The sequence below is a fragment of the Octopus bimaculoides genome, chromosome 15 (genome assembly GCF_046866305.1).
Source record: "Octopus bimaculoides isolate indiv1 chromosome 15, ASM4686630v1, whole genome shotgun sequence".
In the NCBI taxonomy this organism is placed as follows: Eukaryota; Metazoa; Mollusca; class Cephalopoda; order Octopoda; family Octopodidae; genus Octopus; species Octopus bimaculoides.
In genome coordinates this window covers 46,212,700-46,234,623 of record NC_142942.1, presented here as the reverse complement: position 1 = coordinate 46,234,623, position 21,924 = coordinate 46,212,700, and the positions used below count along the sequence as shown (strand labels likewise).

The 21,924-nt window shown below is 37.2% G+C and overlaps 1 protein-coding gene across 2 annotated transcripts in view; it reads right to left on the bottom strand.

Moving 5' to 3' along the window:
* LOC106880847 (DET1 homolog) overlaps positions 1–21,924 on the bottom strand; it is a 136,257-nt gene that overhangs the window by 113,637 nt on the left and 696 nt on the right. The window lies entirely within an intron of this gene.

The following is a 21,924-nucleotide window of genomic DNA, read 5'->3' as shown; positions in this document are numbered from 1 at the left end:
TTACTTCTACACACAAACACTGAACAGGCATTTTTCCTCTGTGGGCCTACTACTAACTTGTACAACAAACTCATTCGTTTCCAATACGAAGATGGCGCTGTCGTAGGGGCACAAACGACGGCCGGTGGTGGGTGGGGTGGGGTGGGGGCTAGCCCTGCTTGTTGGGTTCCCAGTGATGATGACTGCAACCAACTGGTGAATAATGATTTCCAATAATAACAGTTATGGTTGGTTTGATAATATCAATATTTAGTGAGAAGAAATGGGTGAAAAGTAATTTAGAACCCACCCCACCCCACCCCACTGCCCTCATCACTCATCTACTCCTTCCACTCCAATATTTTGGTAGTGGGTGAGATTGGTAGTAGATCACACAGCGTTGGAGTGTCAGGCAGAAGTATTAGGGGTGGTTGGTAGTTGCAACGTATAGTGGTCTTTATGTCAGATGCATTGATGGTGGTGGTGGTGGTGGTGACAGCAGTATTGGTACTAGTGGTTGTGACAGTGGTGATGGTAATAGTAGCAGTGGTGGTAAAGGCGTGGTGGTGGTGGGCGACACAAGGTGAAGTCAACTTTGAAACCAGTTTACAGCAAACATATTTTAATGGTAGTAAATGAAAAATTAAAAATTCCTTTCTATCACCCAGTCCAGTGGTTCATTGGTCAGGCTTATGTATATGCACACGTGTGTGTGTGAGCCTGTGTGAGTGGTGTGTGCGTGTGTGGTTGGATTTCTGTCAATTCCCCGTGACAGGTATCCAGTTTTTTGATCAACTGGATTTCCTGCTCATATGATTAACATGCAAGTAGCTGAGTATTCCACAAACACATAAAGCCTTAACCTAATTTGTAACAAGGCTGTATCTTTGAACTGCATGCTAAATCCAACCACTAGGATTCTGTACAGTTTTTACCTACCTTTCTACCCAATTTCACTCACAAGGTTTGAGTTGACTTGCGGCTATAGGAAATGACATCAAATCCACTTACAAGGTTTTAGTTGGCCTGCGGCTATAGTAAAAGATGAGCAGTGTAATCTCAGTTACTTCAACAACACAAAAATCAGGTTTAGTTCAAACTTAAATTCTGGAGACATAACAGACCTAAGCATAAGCCTATAAAGTTGGTTACAGGAATCTGTAGGTGTGGCCACGTGCTAAGAAGCTTGCTTCCTGACCACATGGTTCAGAGTACTGTCCCACTGTGTGGCATCTTGGGCAGGTGTTTTCTACCATAGCCTCAGGCTGACCAAAGCTTCTGAGTAGAAACCAAAGCCTTGGTAGAGAGAAACTGAAAGCTGTTGTGTATATGTGTGTGTGTTTGTCTTTATGCCTGTGTCATCCCCCACACTACTTGACAACCAGTGTTGGTGTGTTTACATCCTCACAACTTAGCAGTTTGGCAAAAGAGACCAAGAGAATAAGCACTAGACTTACAAAAAAAAAATATAGGTACTCTGGTCAATTCATCTGAGTAAAAATTCTTCAAGATGGTGCTTCAGCATAGCCACAATCCAATGATTGAAAAAGAAAAACATAAAAAGATACACATTCTCTCGTGCAATGTAAACCAGGTGTTAACAACCTAATTATTTTAGCTGAATCTAATACTTAAAAAAACTTTGTGTCTGTATATAATGAAACAAGGTGTTTATGTGTATATGCATAGCGTTGGTTAAAAATCTATCAATATATATTCTATAGAACTGTATAAACCACCTGTCTATGGGAACTATGTCAGTGACCTAATTCTCGTAACTGAATCATCATCATCATCATCATCACTATTTAACATCTGTCTTCCATGCTGGCATGGGTTGGACAGTTCCACAGAAGTAGGGAAGGCCAGGAGCTGCACCAGGTTTCATTATCTGTTTTGGTACGGTTTCTACAGCTGGATGCCCTTCCTAACGCCAAACACTTTACAGAGTTGTAGTGGGGGATTTTTATGTAGCACCGGATCTGCTGAAGAACTACCAAACATGGACGGATGGAAATCCTAGAAATTGAGAGACTTCAGATTAAAGTTAGCAGAGACAAAAATTTTAGTAAATTGAGACAACTGCTGACTGGGGAAGTGGTCATATTCTATATCAGACATGGGTAGCCTTTTTCCAGAAGTGGGCCACATAAGATACAGCCCATCATTAGGAAGATGGGCCACACTGCTAAAAAAAAATTCAAGGGTATTTTTAGTTTAAGCATGCAACTCTGAAGTTCTGTGAGCCATAATTTGGCCATGAATGCTTTATATTTATACATAAGGTAGTTGGGAAGAAATTCTATAAGTACCCAATGTAAACTAAGTGGTGGAGGTGCACGGCTTAGTGGTTAGGGTGTTGAATTCATGATTGCAAGATTGTGGTTTTGATTTCTGGACCAGGTGGTGCATTGTGTTCTTCAGCAAAGCACTTCATTTTACACTGCTCCAGTCCACTCAGTTGGTTAAAATGAGTAATCCTGTGATGGCCTGGTGCCCCATCCAGTGAGGAACATATATGCCAGAGGAAGTGGGGAAACTGGCCCTATGTTCCCTACAGAGTAATATGGACTAACCAATGTAAACTAACTACAGGTGCACAAAGGATGCAGTTGCATCACAAAGAAGCTGACAGGGAAGAGAAATGTCATGTGCAGCTGCATCACAAAGAAGCTGACAGGGAAGAGAAATGTCATGTGCAGCTCATGCATAAAAGTAGTTAGCAGCAAGAACATTCACGAAAGAGGAATCAAGGTATGAGTTCTCTGAAGTACCCAAAAGGCTCCCTTGATGTTGGTGAGAAAATGTTTTATTGAGGTAACTGAATTAGCATTGGTGTTAGGTCTTCTGAGATTATCAGAGCCACAATGAGGATGGAATGGAAAAAAGTTCAGGGTTTTATTAGCTATGTTGGTAACAGAGGGATTCTGTCTCTGAGTGACAGGCAGACAGTTGGACGCTTGTGTGTGAAGTGTGTTATTGCATGATAGCCAAACATGAGGACTGAATGCAGAGTATGGACAAATGGTTGACAAGAAATGAGACTAGCCCCCTCCACTGGATGTGTAATGCTAGCATGTATGAACAATGGAGCACAAATGAGCTGAGAGAAAACCTGGATGCAAGAGGAATCAGTTGTAGTATGTAAGAGAGGAGACCATGCTGGTATGGACATATGTCAAGTATGAAGGATGGCACTCAGGTAAAAATGTGTGAAATGGTTCAATTGAAAAGTGGAAAGAACTTGAAGAGGAAGAAGAGAAAAAATAAATGAATAAAGATGTGGGAAGAGTGGTGAATGCTCATCTTAGAATTCTGAACCAAGAAGAAGCTGACAAGGGACAGCAACAAATGGCAAGACGCTGTACTGAAGAAGACATGTCCACCTACATTGGCATTAAAGAAGAATTATGAAATGACGAGATATGCATATGTGTGTGTGTATATGTATACACAAACACAGATAGATAGAGAGATAAATAGATATAGATACACACACATGTATCTCATAGATCTAAATTTTGTCATTTAGTTATATGGCTGAATGTATATTGCATTTCAGCAGCGTGTGTAATGCGTATGTATGTGTGCATGCTTATATATATATCATTCTATCTATCAAATTAACTCTTCCTCACACACACACAAACAATGCATATTTACATGCATGCAAGTGCATACACAAAAGCATATATACATATATGTATAAACAGGCACTGAAGTACACATATCAACATGCACACACACACACACACAGACATATGCACAAAGTGCATACACACATTCACATTAACTTTGATGTGCATGTGTTTTCTGTTTGTGGAGCAGGAGATAACCACTTAATTACTTAGTGGTGGTGGTGGTGGTGGTAGTGGTGGTGGTAGTGACCTTAAGCCAAAGAACCTAGCTACGACAGTGTGTACTGTGTTTGTTGAGTGGACAAAGAAGACAAAAATCTACAGCATCAGTAACTGCCCCACAGTATGATGTTTGTAGGAAGTAAAATTTGGTGGCAGAAGATGGACAGATAAGACCTAAATGTTTTTTTTTTTTTTTTTTTTTCACACATCCATAAATGTAAAGAATACTGCTTGGAATGTTGTATATAAAATGGCAATAAAATGAAAGCAGAATAGACCTATTATAAGGAGATTCTAGATCAAACAGCCTCTTAAGATCTTATATGGTAACCACAGAACATTGTGAAAACCTCATTTCAAAGGCCAGGTTTCTCTTTTAGTGTCAGAAAATACTTTAGCCTTGATCAATTACTGACCTCCACAAAAGTCAGTTTTGACCAAGATTAATTTACAGCCTAATGGTTTGAGCAGTGGTTCCTAACTGGGGACCACATAAGATTTTTTGCTGTTAAAATTTATGTCCAATAAACTGGTTATACTTCTACAATACACAAAATATTAAAAAAAATTTTCTTATACAATTTATGCAATTTTATACAAGTGCAGGCATTGCTGTAGGCTACGAAACTTGCTTCCCAAACACATGGTTTAGGGTTCAGTTCTGCTGCGTGGCACCTTGAGAGTCTTCTACTATAATCTCAGGTCGATCAAAACCTTGTGAGTGGATTTGGTAGACAAAAACTGAAAGAAGCCGAGTTGGCAGAAACTTTAGCACACCGGGCGGAATGCTTAGCGGTATTTCGTCTGCCATTATGTTCTGAGTTTAAATTCCGCCGAGGTTGACTTTGCCTTTCATCCTTTCGGGGTCGATTAAATAAGTACCAGTTACGCACTGGAGTCGATATAATCGACTTAATCCGTTTGTCTGTCCTTGTTTGTCCCCTCTGTGTGTAGCTCCTTGTGGGCAGTAAAGAAATAGGAAACTGAAAGAAGCCCGTTGTGTGTGTGTGTGTGTGTGTGTGTGCGTATACATCTATGTGTGTATGTTTTTCTCCCCATCAGCACTTGATAACCGGTGTTGATATGTTTACATCCCTTGACCACTTTTCCAACCCCCTGTTCTAGATGAACACCAAGTGCTTCGATCTCACCAGATGAGAGATAATCATCAACTTGGATAGGACTTCTGCTAGAGAAAGATTCTTGCCAAAACCTATTCCAGCACTGGTGCTAAAGATTAGCTTGTTACAGTAAAATAATGTTCCTCCTCTTCATAATAAACAAGCAAAAAGATAATGAATGACTAATATATACATTCGATATATGTATAAAGCTTACATCAATACTTCTAATTATTGAAGTACTGGGTTGTGTAATAACATATTTGGAACAAAAAAAAAAAAAGAAAAAAAAATCAATGTACACAACACTTGCAAATACTTCATTCTTGATTAAAATACGTGTTTTTAATATTTAATATTTGTATGATATAAGAGAAGGGAAATCACACACACACACAAACATCTCATTTATTATCAACATGATTATTTTACTGTTCACTTTACCATGTTTGCATAGGGAAAATGAAATTCACTGAGGCAGGCTTTCCATGGCTGGATGTCCTTCCTGTCATCAACCCTCACCTGTTTCCTAGCATGGTAATATTTCTCTATGGCCAGACACATTTTCCACAGAATACTAGAAATAAACACTATTCGTATTGCTATGCTGCTTTGTTTACAACCATCACACGATTTCAAGGCAAGGGTAAACACACATTATATATTTGTGTGTGTGTGTGTGTGTGTGTGTGTGTGTGTGTGTGTGTAATAGAGGGAATGTAGTGATGCTCATTATGAATATCAACATGGCTGATGGAAAGTATCTTAAGGCAGTGTTCTGTAAGCTAAATACAAACACCAAGGGTTTCACAGAGTCCCACATATCTAACATAGTAAGTTGAGAAACATTATGTGAGATTGCTGAAGTAAATGCTAGACAAAGTGCTACTACTGAGGAGTATCTAAAATCTAGAGAAAACAAGCAAGAAGACAAAAAGAAAAGTCAACCAAAATTTTTGGAAGATACAAACAATGCAGATTGCAATGGATTTGATTTCACTGGTTTACAGAGAAACTGAGGCAAACATAAAAATAGTTGCTCCAGCATGATTTTGGGGTGCTGATTTCACATACAAAACCTGTTTGCACTCACCACATCTAATTTTTGAGATCTCCATTATTATGATTTTGCAACAATTCACGTTACCATATTCTGTTGAAATACATTGCCTTTGATTCACTTAAGCCGGCATTAGGAATATGAATTAACATGAAATTTTAATGGAAGGTTTTAATTTAGATCACTTTAAACAAGAGGCTTGCATCATGAAACCAGATTGACTGAGGTAAGCCAATGGGTGAAAGCAATGAGCATGTTTCAATCAACTGATCTGATAAGAGTTATTTCCCCTTCTTTTCGATTTTAAACAACTTCATTGAAGTTTTGCCTACTAATTGCTGGGATCTCAACATTTTTCGACCCACTATATTAAATATAGCCTCCTGAGGTATATTGCTTCAGTTGTATTGTTGATAAGCAAACAGACAATCTAAAAAGTGGTTATCCGCATGATGGCCTTGTGTCCACTAGTACACACGTTGATCATTCTTCCATTCTATCAATCAATTATCACACTGTTATTTTGAGCAGGACACTAAACAATTATTGTTCCCCTTCCTCCACTCTCCACCTATTGCCATATTGTGGAAATCGAGTTGAAATTTTAAGATAACCATTATGATTCAATGACATAATTTCCTGTGTAAGTAATCCATCTTCTTCATGCCCAATCCTTCCCCCACTTCAGCTGAGATTTCACACACACACACACACATGTACAGATGTAAATGAATTTCTAAATAGTAATTTCATTTTTCAGTTGTATTTTCTTTTATGCACATATACATATATAGACACATTACACACACACACATAAAATTCCTATTTTTCTTTCGTTGATCAATTTCAAAATACTTTTTAAGTAACTGAAATAGAATAGCAAAAATACACAAAATTCTTGTTTCTCCATATCCTTCCCCAACCCTTGGGGAAAGTCAATTCCTTTAGATGTCCTGGGATAGAAACCCTCCTCCCCACCACATAAATAAACAAAAGAATAATAATAATAATAATAATAATGATAATAATAAAGCAAAGTGGCCGACAGAGATGGAATTATGGAAGCCAATTTGATATTGCAGAGTTATGTTTTCACAATAGACAGGAAATGATGGGAGAGAAATACATAAATATGGAGTATTTTGACATGAAAAAGAATGAGGAGAAAGAGAGACAGAGATGTGGATAGTTGGAGGGGTAAAAGAGAGGCAAATAGACAGAAACAATGAAATCTGTGTATGAGCATATATGTATGTGTGTGTGCGTGTGCATATATATATATATATATATTATACACACACATATGAGAGAGAGAAATACATGGTTAGTTGGAGAGAAGAAAAAAGCAGAAACACAGAAATCTACATGTGTGTGTGTATATACATACACACATGCACATTATATATATATATATATATGATGCACATACACATTGAGAGAGAGAGAGAGAAAGAGAGAAATGTTGGTGCACAGAAGTTGATCAAAAGAGGAAAAGGAGAAAAAGGAATGAATGGGTGTAAGAGCTGGGGACAAACACACAGAAAAAAAAAAAAAAAGGAAAAATAATAGCCAAACATTAAAATTTACATTTCATACACACACACACACACACACAAGAAAGATAGAGAGAGAGAGGGAGAGAGAGAGAGAGAGAGAGAGAGAGAATGTGAGTGAAGTGGAAGATTGATTAGAATAGGAAAAAGAAAAGAGAAAGGGCGACGGAGGTTTGCAAAAATTGATTGGGAGGTGGGTAAAACGGATATATTATTAGTTGGGGGGAAGGGAAGCTGTCCAACTGTGCGAAGAGCAATAGCCCACATATTCTGGACATATGCTATAATTCAATGTCTGTGAGGTCTCAGGGAATTGATGAATCTATGTCCATGGAATTTTGGTACAAGTTAGTCATTTTAATGGAGATTCTGCTTGGGATTAGTGATTGGAAATGCCAGTTGAATTAATATGGTACAATAGGAGGATCTAATAACTAAGTTGAACATATAGTTTATATACATATAAGTGAATATACAAATATACCACACATACACATGAACATGTATACATGCACATTATATATATATATATATATATATATATATATATATGCCTAGGAGTGGCTGTGTGGTAAGTTGCTTGCTTACGAACCACATGGTTTTGGGTTCAGTCCCACTGTGTGGCATCTTGGGTAAGTGTCTTCTACTATAGCCTCGGGCTGACCAAAGCCTTGTGAGTGGATTTGGTAGATGGAAACTGAAAGAAGCCCGTCGTATATATGTATATATATATATATGTATGTGTATATGTTTGTGTATCTGTGTTTGTCCCCCCAACATCGCTTGACAACCGATGGTGGTGTGTTTACGTCCCCGTAGCTTACCGGTTCGGCAAAAGAGACCGATAGAACAAGTACTAGGCTTACAAAGAATAAGTCCTGGGGTCGATTTGCTTGACTAAAGGTGGTGCTCGAAGCCAAAACAAACAACTGGAGCCTGATGCAGCTCTCTGGCTTACCAGTTCCTGTGAAATAATCTAACCCATGTCAGCATGGAAAACAAACGTTAAATGATGACAAGGATTCATTATTTCATTTTTTTTTTCCATGAGGTAATGCCATACTAGACTTTAACTGCAAAATTAAATTTCATGGTTATTCCAGTAACAATGTCGAATATCTAGCAAAACAAACACTTAATAAATAACATAAAAATAAAAAATATATTTAAAAAATTGATATTTCTGCAAGTCACTTTGCCTCAATAAACTTGACATATCTCAGCAAAGTTGAGAGTAATGAAATTTTGAGTAGATGTATCTGATTTCCATAACAAACAGATTGAAACACACAAAGTTCCTATTTCTAAAAACAGAAGTGTTTCCTGGCTGAAATATTGAACAGGTCAAAAGGCTCTCTTCAAAGATTTCATATCAACTAAAGGTCAACGGCATGGTAGTAGGATGTGGTTTGGCCTAAGTGTTCCCATCAAAAAACAGGGCATTGGTCTTAACTTATCATCATCATCATCATCATCACTTAACATTTGTTTTTCTATGCTGTCGTAGGTTGGATGGTTTGATACAATCTGACAAGCTACAGGACTATGTTATGCTCCTATGTCAGCTTTGGCATGGTTTCTACAGCAGGATGCCCTTCTTGACACCAACCACTTTACAATGTATACTGGGTACCTATATTTATGACACTTGCACTAGTGACGTTACCAACTAACTTGTAGGACAAGAAAAAGACCCCCCTCTTCTCTGAGTAAGAGTTTATTTGAAAGAGGGGGAGGTAGCTTTATGTTAGGTGTTGAGGGGCTAAAGTATGATAGACAGGTACAGGTACCATGCTATAGAAGAAATACACAACCACCCTGCATTGTATAAGAGTGGGTGGGAGTAGCTGTAAAAAAAGATAAAGATTATGGTGATGAGATGCCAGAGCAAACTCTCAAGGCACAAAACGGTGAGCATTCAAATCAATGGCTTTTAACTAGGGCCCATATAAGATTTTGTTGTTAAAGTTTATGTGCAAAAAACTGGTTATACTTTTGTAATATATAAAATATTTTAACAATTGCAGCGTGGAAGGTGTTTTTGACAAATTAAATTTAAATGTTGAAGTGAATCTAACGGTCTTCGTGTGTTATTTTAAATGGCTTATAAACACCTTCCATGCTGCAATTGTTTTCGTTCCAGCACATGATCTCAGATCAGGTCACTTGCTATGCAAGTACATCTCCGTAAAATATTTTAAATAATTTTGTTATATAATTCCTACTAATATTTAATGATAAAAAGACGGCAAGATGGCGCAACTGTTAACATGCCGAGCAAAATGCTTAGTGGCATCTTGGGTCTTTATGTTCTGAGTTCAAATTCTGCCAAGGTTGACTTTGCCCTTTGTCTTTTTGGGGATCAATAAAACAAGTACCAGTTGAATACTTGGTTGATGTAATTGACTTACCCGCTGGCCCAAAATTTGAAACCAATATTTAATGATAAAACTAAAATAGTAGGGAGAAAAAAAAAAAGACTATATATACATACATGCATACATACACACACACATACATACATACGTACATATATATCATGAACTAACTGTTACTTTCTCAGATGCAGCACAGAATTTTGTCAGTGAACAGGTCGCGGTCTCAAAGCGACGAAAATATTTTGACACAAATTAAATTTAAATGTTGAAGTGAACCTAACAGTTTTTGTGTGTTTCTTAAATGGCTTATGAACACCTTCCACGCTAAAATAGGATTGTTTTTTTAACATCAAACGGCTATGAGGGTTCATACAAATAATGTAGGAATCAAAGAAGTCCATAGATTAAAAGAAAATGGTTAAGAACCACTGATATAAACTAATCTACACAGGAAAACATGCTGTTATCACATATCTAAAGAGAAGAACAGATTTAGTGATGTATTTCCAGGTAATTTTGCCATAAATAAGTGTAGTGAAAATCACAGAGGAGGGGGGGCTCAGACAAATGCTACTGTTGTTGGTGTCGAGGGCATAAAAGAGTTAGAGGCTCCAGAAAAGCAATAACCAATCTAAACTCTTTCTAAAAGGCCACTCCAGTTTCGTTCTTTCTTTCTGAATCACCATAGTTGTGTATTCGTTTATTGATCCTAAACTATGAAATATTTCCTGCTTCTCTAGGTCAAGTCTTGTATTCATTTGTCCAGGCTGTTAAATAATATATTATGTGTTTATAGCAAACCCAATGAATGCCAAATGCCGGCAGGGAAAGTGGATAGTAAAACAATAACAAAGTCAATGATAATAATGATGGTGGTGGCATTGGTAACAATGATGAAGACTATTATTCTCTCTCTCATATATATATATATATATATATATATATATATATATATATATGTGTGTGTATATACTAATTTTTTTCTTCTTCCTACTTTATATTTATTGCCACTTGATTGGGCGAAAAAGAAAAGAAAAAAAGGGACTTCTTGACCAATAAAATTATGCTGGTTACATGTGTGAATAGAAGTATATTTTGTCCTGAGGCAAGTACAAATTTACTCTTATAATCTCAAATTAGCTCTACATTGAGCAAACCCACAGAAAGAATACATACAGGCCAGTAAGGTGCAGTGTTAAACTAACCCTTGGGTTAATAAGGAGTAGATGGTAGAATTGGTAAAATATTGGTGACAAAATACTTTGAGGTAATTAGTTATGAGTTCAAATCCTGTCCAAGCTAACATTGCTGGCAAGTCTAATGATAGTTGTTTCTGATAGGACCGTATGGAAGAAATGCCTGAGGATTCTACCCCAACAACCCTCCCAGGAACAGTGAGCAGCGAAGATGGATGGGTGTAATCTTTATCTCAACTCTAATTACAGGTAAAATCTGAAATACAAAGATATTTCAATTTTGTTTTGATATCACCATATATTAACTAAGCATGAGATGTCAAGATAAAAAGTCATGATCACACACACACACACACACACACACAGAGTTTAAAATAGCACAAAAAAAACAAAAGACACAGACAGGTGAAGAAACAACAAACCAGGTGTATTAGTTTGACATTCAGGAAAAATGTAAACGTCAAAGTGTTTATTCTATCCAACGCTTTTGCCAAACTGCTAAGTTACGGGGATGTAAACAAACCAACATCGGTTGTGACAGTGGGGAGGGACAAACACAAGCATAAATATACATATGTACACACCAGGCTTCCATATAATATCCATTAGCCAAATTCACTGGCAAAGCTTTGGTTGGCACAAGGCTACAGCAGAAGACACTTGCCCAAAGTGTCAAATGACAGGACTGAACCCAAAACCACTTGGTTGCCAAGCAAGCTTCTTACCCACACAGCCATGCCCCAGCTCTGTATTATTCAGTGATGATAGTTGGCTATATCACAAAAACATAGCAAAAAACTGTTCTAGACTGTCTATAACACACACACACACACATAGAGTATTTTAATGTCTCATCTAGCAATTCCTAGCAATGTTTCAAAGTTAGGAGTTCAAATATTGTTGATTCCAAATTTGGCCCATCATTCTACACCTCCTTCAAGTAAAAGGAGGTGGTGGAAGTGATGCCAATAAGTCTATTTGATCTCTCTATAGGAATCAGGATTTTAATCTAATTGGATAGTGGCCAACACAGGGAAACCCAATCCCAGCGAGACCGGCATATTCTCTCCAAGAGTTTGTGCATTATAATGTGAGAGAGAGAGAGAGAGAGAGAGAGAGAGAGAAAGAGAGAGAGAGAGAGAGAGAGAGAGAGAGAATGTGAATTCATAATTAATTCTGTATAAGTTTATATATTTTTGTTGGGTGATGTGTAGCCTAATTGGAGTAAGGTTTGAGATAAAAATGGCACCCACTTGCAGCCTTTAGATAGTCGTTAACTGACAAAGAAGCCATTAGATTACTATTGTTCAGTTATTTTGGATCTAACTATAGAGAGAAATATTTGGAATTATTGTAATATGAAAGCAGGGGAGATGTTAATCTGAGAACAAATTAATTGATTCATCTCCATAGCAACAAGTGTCCAACAGCCATAACCAAACAACCACCTCCATTCTCCAACTTTCTAAAATAAAAATGCCAAATTATTATTATAGACTTACTATTCAAATAGCAAATGGTGCTGAATTCCTTGATGAATAAACAGAGATTTGTGAAGTTGTTGTTTAGCTGTAGGCCAGTCGTGATCCAGCAGATCAATAATTAAAAATATTTCAGCTGTGTTCATTGTATATGTAGAAATACATAAAGCTTTGGTTGGCACAAGGCTACAGTAGAAGACACTTGCCCAAGGTGTCACATGACAGGACTGAACCCAAAACCACTTGGTTGCCAAGCAAGCTTCTTACCCACACAGCCATGCCCCAGCTCTGTATTATTCAGTGATGGTAGTTGGATATATTACAAAAACATAGCAAAAAACTGTTCTAGACTGTCTATAACACACACACACACACATAGAGTATTTTAATGTCTCATCTAGCAATTCCTAGCGATGTGTCCTTCCTTTATAAAAGACTGCAGGATATGATTTAAGAAAAATTTAATAGTCATTTCTACCAAGTTGGGCATCATCACAGAAGCTTCTCTGCCTGTAGCAAAGAAATTCCAAATCTAACCAATAACATTTGAGTTTGAAAATCCCTTATAAACACTTAACCCTTTTGACATTAATCCTTCTGAGACTGCTCCTGGTCCTTTGATACAAAACTTCACATTTTGAAGTGATTTAAATTGAAAATGTTCCATTGAAGTGTCATGTTAATTTATGCTTTTAACACCAGCTTTACCAAATTCATTATTTTAAAAATCATCTGAAATAAAGGCTGTGTGTTTCAACAGAAATATGGTAACAAATGGATTAATCCTCTTAGGGCCCTTCTGTTTGTTATAACTTGATAAGATGTTAAAACCTTTGGTCCAAAATGTTAGATCATAACCTGCCAAAAGGTAGAGGTAGCCATGGGTTAGCAGATGGCAGTTTGTAAGATTGAGCCAAGATCGGCCAGGCACTTGTTTGGCTATTAGCAATGCTGAAAAAGAGCTGAATGGAATTAATTGATTGAGTAGATTTCAATGGATCTACAGGGTGTCCACAAAGTCTGGCTACATGGAGTAAATAAAACCATAACATAAACAATTAAATATAAGAAATAATAATTTCTTAAAGTATGTGTTAATCCCCATGTATCCAGACTTTGTGGATACCCTGTATAATAACTGATTGGAGCTTTAAAACACTGCCAGAATGATGAAGCTTTAAATTTTACTAGCTTAAGCAGTTGAAGGTGTGGATGTGTGATGAGAAGTTCTCTTCTCAGCCACATGGCTCCATGTTCAGTTCCACCACATGGCACCTTGGGCAAATGTCTTCTACTAAGGCTCCAGGCTAACCAAAGCCTTGTGAGTGGATTTGGTAGATGGAAACAGAAAGAAGCCTGTTATGTGTGTGTGTGTGTGTGTGTGAATTTGCTCCTCACCAGTGCTTGACAATTGGTGCTGGTTTGTTTACATTCCTGTGATGTAGCAGTTTGGCCAAAGAGCTCAATAGAATAAGTAATGGTCTTCTAAAGCAAATAATAATAATAATAATAATAATAATAAATAAATAAAGCACTGAGGTCAATGTGCTTGACTAAACCCTCAAAGCCAGGGATCCAGCATGTCTGCAGTCCAATGACTGAAACAAGTAAAAGATGTTAAATGCTTAAATACAAAAAAAAAAAGAATCCAGGTGAGTGGTCAAAGGAAGAATGGATGGGAGAGCATGCTTTATTTTTTTTTATATTTCTCTTTTTAAAAATAGAAAAAAAAAACTTCTGTTAGATTGATATAATAAGATGGAATAAACTCATTTGTTACCATCACTATTTGAAAAATAATGAAGAATTTAGTAAAATAACTGCTACTGAAAGGCAGCAAGCCGCCAGAGATGTTAGAGTGTTAGGCAAAATGCTTAGTAGCTTTTTGTCTGTCGTTCTTTCTTTCTTTCAGTGGGCGATAAAATCAGTACCAGTTAATCACTGAGGCTGCTGTAATCAACTGAAATTGCTGGCCGAGTGTCAAAATGTGAAACCATTATTAAGCTGTAGTTAGGAACATGAATTAACATGAAATTTTGATGGGAAGATTAAAATTGGATCACTTTAAAACCGGGAGTTTGTGTCATAGAACCAGGGGTGGCCTCAGGTGAGTTGATATCAAAAGGGTTAATGTTTTCAAGGTAGAGCCTATAGAGTTCTTCACTGGAGACCAGAACCTAATTTTAGGATTCTATTGGGTTTAAACACAGTTTGGGGGTTAATGGTAAGGGCTTCTATCATAGGTGTCAAATATAAACCACCATGATCAGCATTAATTAATATTTTTTCCCCTGTCTAACTAGGTTATGAATAAAAGGGGACAATAAATAAATAATTAGGAAGAGAATGAATGAATGAAATAAAAAGAAAATTGAAAGGGGACCATAAAAAAAAAGAGAAAAAGGAAAACATAGAAAATGAGAAAGAAAAGAGAAATTAACCCCCCCCCCGTAACATCTTTATCATCATCATAACTATTCTCAAGGGACCCTTTATATTAAGGTTGTGAAGATGAGAGGTTTCTAAAAGAGGAATGGTTGGAGTGGTTGGTACTCCATGGTAACTGTGGAGCTGAAATTATCAGATGCAATGAGAGAGAGAGAGAGAGAGAGAACAGAGATGAAAAGATAAAAGAGATTTCTAAAACAGAGACTGAATAATAGTTGTTTTAACTCCTAACAGCAATCACACTTCCCTGGTTGTGAGTAAATGAAGGAACAACGACTAACTGTCTTCAATCTTAATATCTTTAATATTCTTCAAATGGTGTGATGTTCAAGTCTTTTCCAAAAGAGCATTAGCAATGAAATGTGCAACCTCAATCAATGAGATCAAGAATTTTGCTTAAGTATATGGTTTTAGGTTCAAGTCTATTGCAGAGCACCTTGGATGAGTGTAATGTGTATTCTATCATCACTCAGTTTAGCATCACCACCCGGACCTTGGATGCCTTTAGTGGAGGCTACTCTGTTAGAAACATTCAGTTCTAGTTTCCAATGACTTCATCTCATCCTACCACCACATTACGAGGAGGCTCTGAAGAAAGGTGAAACGTGCACTGCCTTTTCTCCTCAGACTAAATGACATAAAACACAAAACAAAACCAAAAAGGGAAATGATTTTATTTCAATAGAGGGTATAAAAATCAAATTATAAGATAAATAGCAACAGGAACATACAATTTTCTTGTAAAAAAACACCCATGCTGGTGCCACATAAAAAGCACCCAGTACACACTGTAAAGTGGTTGGTATTAGGAAGGGCATCTAGCTATAGAAATCATGTCAAAACAGACTGGAGCCTGGTGCAGCTCTCCAGCTTACCAGCCCCTGTCAAACCATGCAACTCATGCTGGCACAGAAAACAGACATTAAATGATGATGAAAGATTATTGTAAAACAGGGAAAAAGGTTTTAAAAAGAAAGAAAAAGATAAATGGAAACAAAAGAACAAAAAAAAAAAGTAAGAATTGGTAAATATATGTGGGTGCTTGGAATTTGTAAACTAGGTGAACTGATTACATTAATTTCCATTCACAACATGGTGCATGGTGAAGAATTCTGCACAAGTTCATGTAAATACTATGTTAAATATTCCAGAGATGTAACGGAAGTTGGTTGTTTATTTTATCAACAACAGAATCAGTCCTAGAGTTCTGAATCATTGTTAATTCACACACACACACACAAAACAAAACAAAACAAAAAAAAAATCATTGGTTAAAGTAATAGACCCAATTAATTATTTCAGCCTATTAATATGACAGTGTCAGAATTTCGGCATGGCATACATTAATAAAATTATGTTCTACCTATGTCTGCAAGGGTCTTAAACATGCTGAGATTGCAGACATTGATTGATTGTACAACTGTTACCAATGCAATCAGTTTTGCAGACTATTTTGTGTCTTTCTCCGTCTTTTGCAGTTTTAACATTTTTAAGACCAAAAGAAGAAAAAGAAAATGTCAGAAATAAAATCCAAAAAAACAAAAAAAAAAAAGGAAACAGTTATTACACTGGTGATTATACAACGATTATTTTTATACAAACTATGCCAGCATGGAAAACACAAATTAATAATAAAAATAGCTTCAAATTTTGGTATAAGGCCAGCAATTTTTATTGGGAGAAAAGAAAGGAGTAGGTGGTTAGCCAGATACATCAACTGCAGTGCTAAACTGGTATATTTTATCGACCCAGAAAGGACAAAATTTAAAGTCAATCTCAGCGAGACTTGAGCTCAGAACACAAGAGCTAAAGGAAATGTTGCTAAGCATCTTGTCCAGTGCGCTAATGATTCGAGCAGCTCACTGCCTTTATAATACTTTCGAATTTTGGCACAAAGCCAGCAATTATGAGGGGGGGGGGGGGGAAGCCAATGAAATCAACCTCGGTACTTGACTGGTTCTTAATTATATTGACCTCTAAGAGAATGAACAGCAAAACTGGCCTTGCAGTGGGACTGAACCTGGGACCATGAGGTTAGGAAGCAAGCTTCTTACCACACAGACACGAATAGTTGTCAAGCAGTGGAGGGTGAGGGGACAAACACACAAGCATACATGTTGTTAGTAATGATGATTGTAGTGACAATGATAATGGTGACACATGTAGGGATGATGAAGATTTCATGATGGTGACGACAATAATGAGGGAGACAACAGTGACAAAACTAAAACGAGAGAGCGAGAAGGAAAACGGGTAGAAACTTTTTTAAAATGTAAAACATTATCATCATGTAGAGTAGACAATACATAACATGGAACTAAATAATCGACAAATGAAAGGAAACCGTAAGAGATGTGAAGCAGACCATGTTCTTGCTTCTTTTAGTAATAAAATAAACAAGTACCAACTTCATAAAACCAGTCTCCAGAAATGGAGTCAAGTATTATATGATTTGATACGAATAGTAATTATGTGATTCTTTGAGCTTGGTAAAATAAAACATCCAGAACTTTGTGAAGAAGTCAAATCTTTCATTAAACATTTCAACGGTAATCAAATCTAGCAGTAAATCGCTTTAGAAATTTCACTAAAAGCAATAATGGAATCTACAGAGCAAAACATAATTGGTCTGGAAATTATAGAATGTGATTGCATAAAATGGTTCTAATTTCACAGACTAGCATTAGACAATGATTTAACTGCTGCTGGTTGCCGAGATTGATATGGTGAGAATTGCATTTTATGAATTATTATAGTAGAGATGATATACATTTTTACATATATGTTACAACAATAACGATTTAAATCACCCAAAGAAAATAGATTTAACTTATTTAACAAACCATAGACTTTACTATTTCACGCTCTGTTGTAGAATTACTCAGCCATAAATGTAAAGAATTTTTTTTCTTTCTACTATTTCAGATGAATACATGTAGTGTGTATACATGTATATACATACACACATCATCATCATTTAATGCCTGCTTTCCATGGTGGCATGAGTTAATTCAGTTGTTCCCAAATGGGGTCCATATGACCCTTGGAGTCCATCTAAAACGTTGGTGGGGACCACACAAGCAAAATAGTAAACTGGAGATCTACCATAGTATTTTAGGGGTTCATGAAAAAATTTTGCTTTTGATGTATTTTCTGCAAGAAACAGCCAGGTTTCTTTCTCAAATGTTTTACATATCTCAACCTATACAAGGGAACGTGTGACTAACAAAACAGGAATTTTGAAAGAACTATATATAAAATACCTTTTTCTAAAACATCGAATGGCTATGGGGGTCCACTAGAACAAAATAATTATCAAAAGGGGCCCATAGATAAAAAATGGTTAAGAACCATTAGGTTAGATTATTTATTTATGTTCAAAGACTTGTGTTGGTATGGTTTCTATGGCCAGGTGCCCTTCCTCGTGTCAACCACTTTTCACAGTGTACCGAGTGCATTTTTCATGGGGCCATCTTGTAACTTGCAAGACTTAAGGGCATAAAAGGACTTGACCTCTGTAACTGAAGGACTTATAGAGTGAGAGGATATTTAAATAAGGTGATGAGAGAGAGAGAGAGAGTGAAGTATGACAAGAAGAACAGACTGATAGTCATGGGAAATGTGGAAGTGGAGGAAGTAACAGAGTAGACATTGTTAGGAGAGGCAGTATTGAAGGAAGAGGGGGGAAAGAGAGTAGTGTTAGTGGTTAGTGATAGAGAGTGGTGAGGGTGATGAGGTGGGTTATAGAGAGGGATATATTATAAAGGCAAGTATGGCCAGAAGGTGCAAAGGGAAGGGAACACATATACAATGGAAACTATTTACTGTGAGCATTTAGGGATAAAATCTTTTCAATAACAATGTCCCACTAATTTTGATAATAATCAACTGAGACCATTAACTATGATTGTAATAAGGGGCTTTCACTGTATATACATGGTAGAGTCTCATACCAAGTGTCTTGATAGTTATGTCAAGACTTTTAATACCCCGGTTTGAGGGAATTTAGCTACCATTTCTAGAAGGTGAAGACCAGTGGTGGGCACATCTAACCAAAAAGCTAATGATAACTGATAACCACCAACTTTTATCATATGAATTCAGCTTCAGTTTGGGGGCCTTTTTGTTTGGTTCTAAAACCCTTAAAAACAGACCTAGAGAGCTGAAAGTTTCATGTTGTAGCTTGGACATAGAGCATGCCAAAATTAGATGATGATCAAGATGTACTTCTCTGGCTGAACCTTCTCCATCACTTCAATGTGATGCTGGTTACCCTTCATAAACATCAGCCTCTCAAAGTTACCGGCCCTCAAAATATCTTTACCTATAGAGAATAGGTGCTCAACTGCAGCACTGGATGGGATGGTGGTGTTGTACTTGGTGAACAGGTTGATCAAGACGTTAAATGATGAGGATAATCATCATCATCATTGGGCAATGTATATAAGTAGTGAATATACAAAGATTCAAGTGTCAAGAGTGGAACAACTTTGGCCAGGGGTTAAACAACAACCTACACCTTGTTAATTACACTATATTATGTCCTTCAAGTCAAGCTACTTAGAACATGATAAAAATCAACAACACCCTGTTATTCTGCAATGTCCTGATTCAAACCTGTCCAAGAATAACTATTTTCTCAAGCTAACGAAACAAAAAGAAAAAAACAGGAAAATGGAAGAAAAAAAAAGTTTTTTGTTGTTATTCTTTATAGAGCGTCTTGTACTGCTGAAAAGCCACATTTTTTTGACAGCAGCATGTACAATTCTGTTCTCACGCCTCTCTTTCGGGATATTTGCCTTGACAATTTTTTGATTAGTCATTAACAAAACAACCAACCAACAAAACTTCTCAAGTATTACACCACTATATCTAGTCTTTGAATTTTATGTAAAATCTTGTTTGTTGTAGAGTAAAAAGAAAAAGAAAAAAAATGTATGCACGCACACACACAAAAAAAAAAAAAAAAAAGATCCTGACAAGGTACTTCATGTTCTCTTTGTCACAGTTTCATGGATAGGAAATTTACTCTGTAACTACATGGCTTCACATTCAATCCCATTACACGATGTCTTAGGTAAGATGAATCATCATCATCATCATTTAACGTCTGCTTCCCATGCTAGCATGGGTTGGACGATTTGACAGAGGACTGGCAAACCAGATGGCTACACCAGGCTCCAATCTGATCTGGCAGAGTTTCTACAGCTGGATGCCCTTCCTAACGCCAACCACTCCAAGAGTGTAGTGGATGTTTTTACATGCCACCAGCACAAGGGTCAGTCAGGCGATACTGGCAACAGCCACACTCAAAACGGTGTTTTTTATGTGACACCTGCAAAGGAGCCAGTCCAGCGACACTGGCAACGACTTCACTCAAATGTTTTTTTCATGTGCCACCGGCACAAGTGCCAGTAAGGCGACACTGGTAACGATCACACTTAAATGGTGCTATTTACGTGCCACTGGCACGGAAGCCAGACAGCTGCTCTGGCAATGATCACGCTCGGACGGTGCTGTTAGTGCTCCACTGGCACAAGTGCCAGTCATCGAATTTGGTTCAATTACGATTTCGATTTCACTTGCCCCCAACAGGTCTTTGCAAGCAGAGTTTAGTGTCTAATGAAGGAAAGGTTGGCATGGGTGCCAGTCGTTGAATTTGGTTCGATTTCGATTTCACTTGCCTCAACAGGTCTTCCAACGAAGGAAAGGTATGCATAAGTGGGCTGGCTACACCCCTGGCAAAGGCCACAGATTATGGTCTCAGTTGGCTTGCTGGGTCTTCTCAAGTAAAATGTCATATACTTGTAGAGAATATCTCTGCACCTTTTGGCAGTAATTTAAAGAAATCAACCACTTCTGTAATACTGAGGTCATACAAGTAAAGATAAGATTGTGGGTTTTCCAGTAGTTTGGTTTGTCAGCTTCACCTATATCATTCGCATATGTTATTGGTGACATTAGAAGCAACTTGTACCAGATAAAGGAAATTAAAAAGGCACCATGTAGATACTGATGCCATATAAAGAGCACCCAGCACACTTTGTAAAGTGGTTGGCATCAGAAAGGGCATCTATCCACAGAAGCCATACCAAAACAGACAATTGGAGCCTAGTGCAGCTCTCCAGCTCCTATCAAACTGTCCAGCCCATGCCATCATGGAAAATGGATGTTAAATGATCCAACTTGGCAAGCCAAGGGACTGTGCCAAGCTCCAGTATCAGCCATGACACGGTTTCTACAGTAGGATACCCACCTAACACCAACCACCTAACAGAGTGTACTGGGTGCATTTTTCGTGAGGTCATCATATAAGTTGCATGATAGCCAGAGACAGGAAAGGGAAAAGCCCTCACGAGTAAGCGATATCAAATATCATTGAAGATTGGCAATAATACTCAGACAGGGATGGTGTAGTAAATGCCTTTTGGAAATCTATTTCAATACGTTCTATTAAAATCAACTTTGCTTTTCCATTGATACAAGGGTCACTCATAGATAGTGACAAAGATATTATAGAAGGAATCAAGATCAAAATCTTTGGGCTATCCATCACCCTTTACCAAAGGTGTCACTGTACCCGGGCAAAATGTTTATGTATTACTATATCAGGAGGCTAATCCTTTTAGCTAATGTTATCTATATACATGTAGGTCTCCCTTAGTGTGCGTCATGTAATTACGTATGTGTGTGTACATGTGTATAAATATTATGTACATATGTGTATATTACATCATATCCGAGCTTTGTGTGTGTATATTACGCCATGTCCATTTGGGTGTGTCTAATGTTATGTCCATGTGTATATGCGTATTATATCATGTCACAGTGTATGAGATCATGTATAT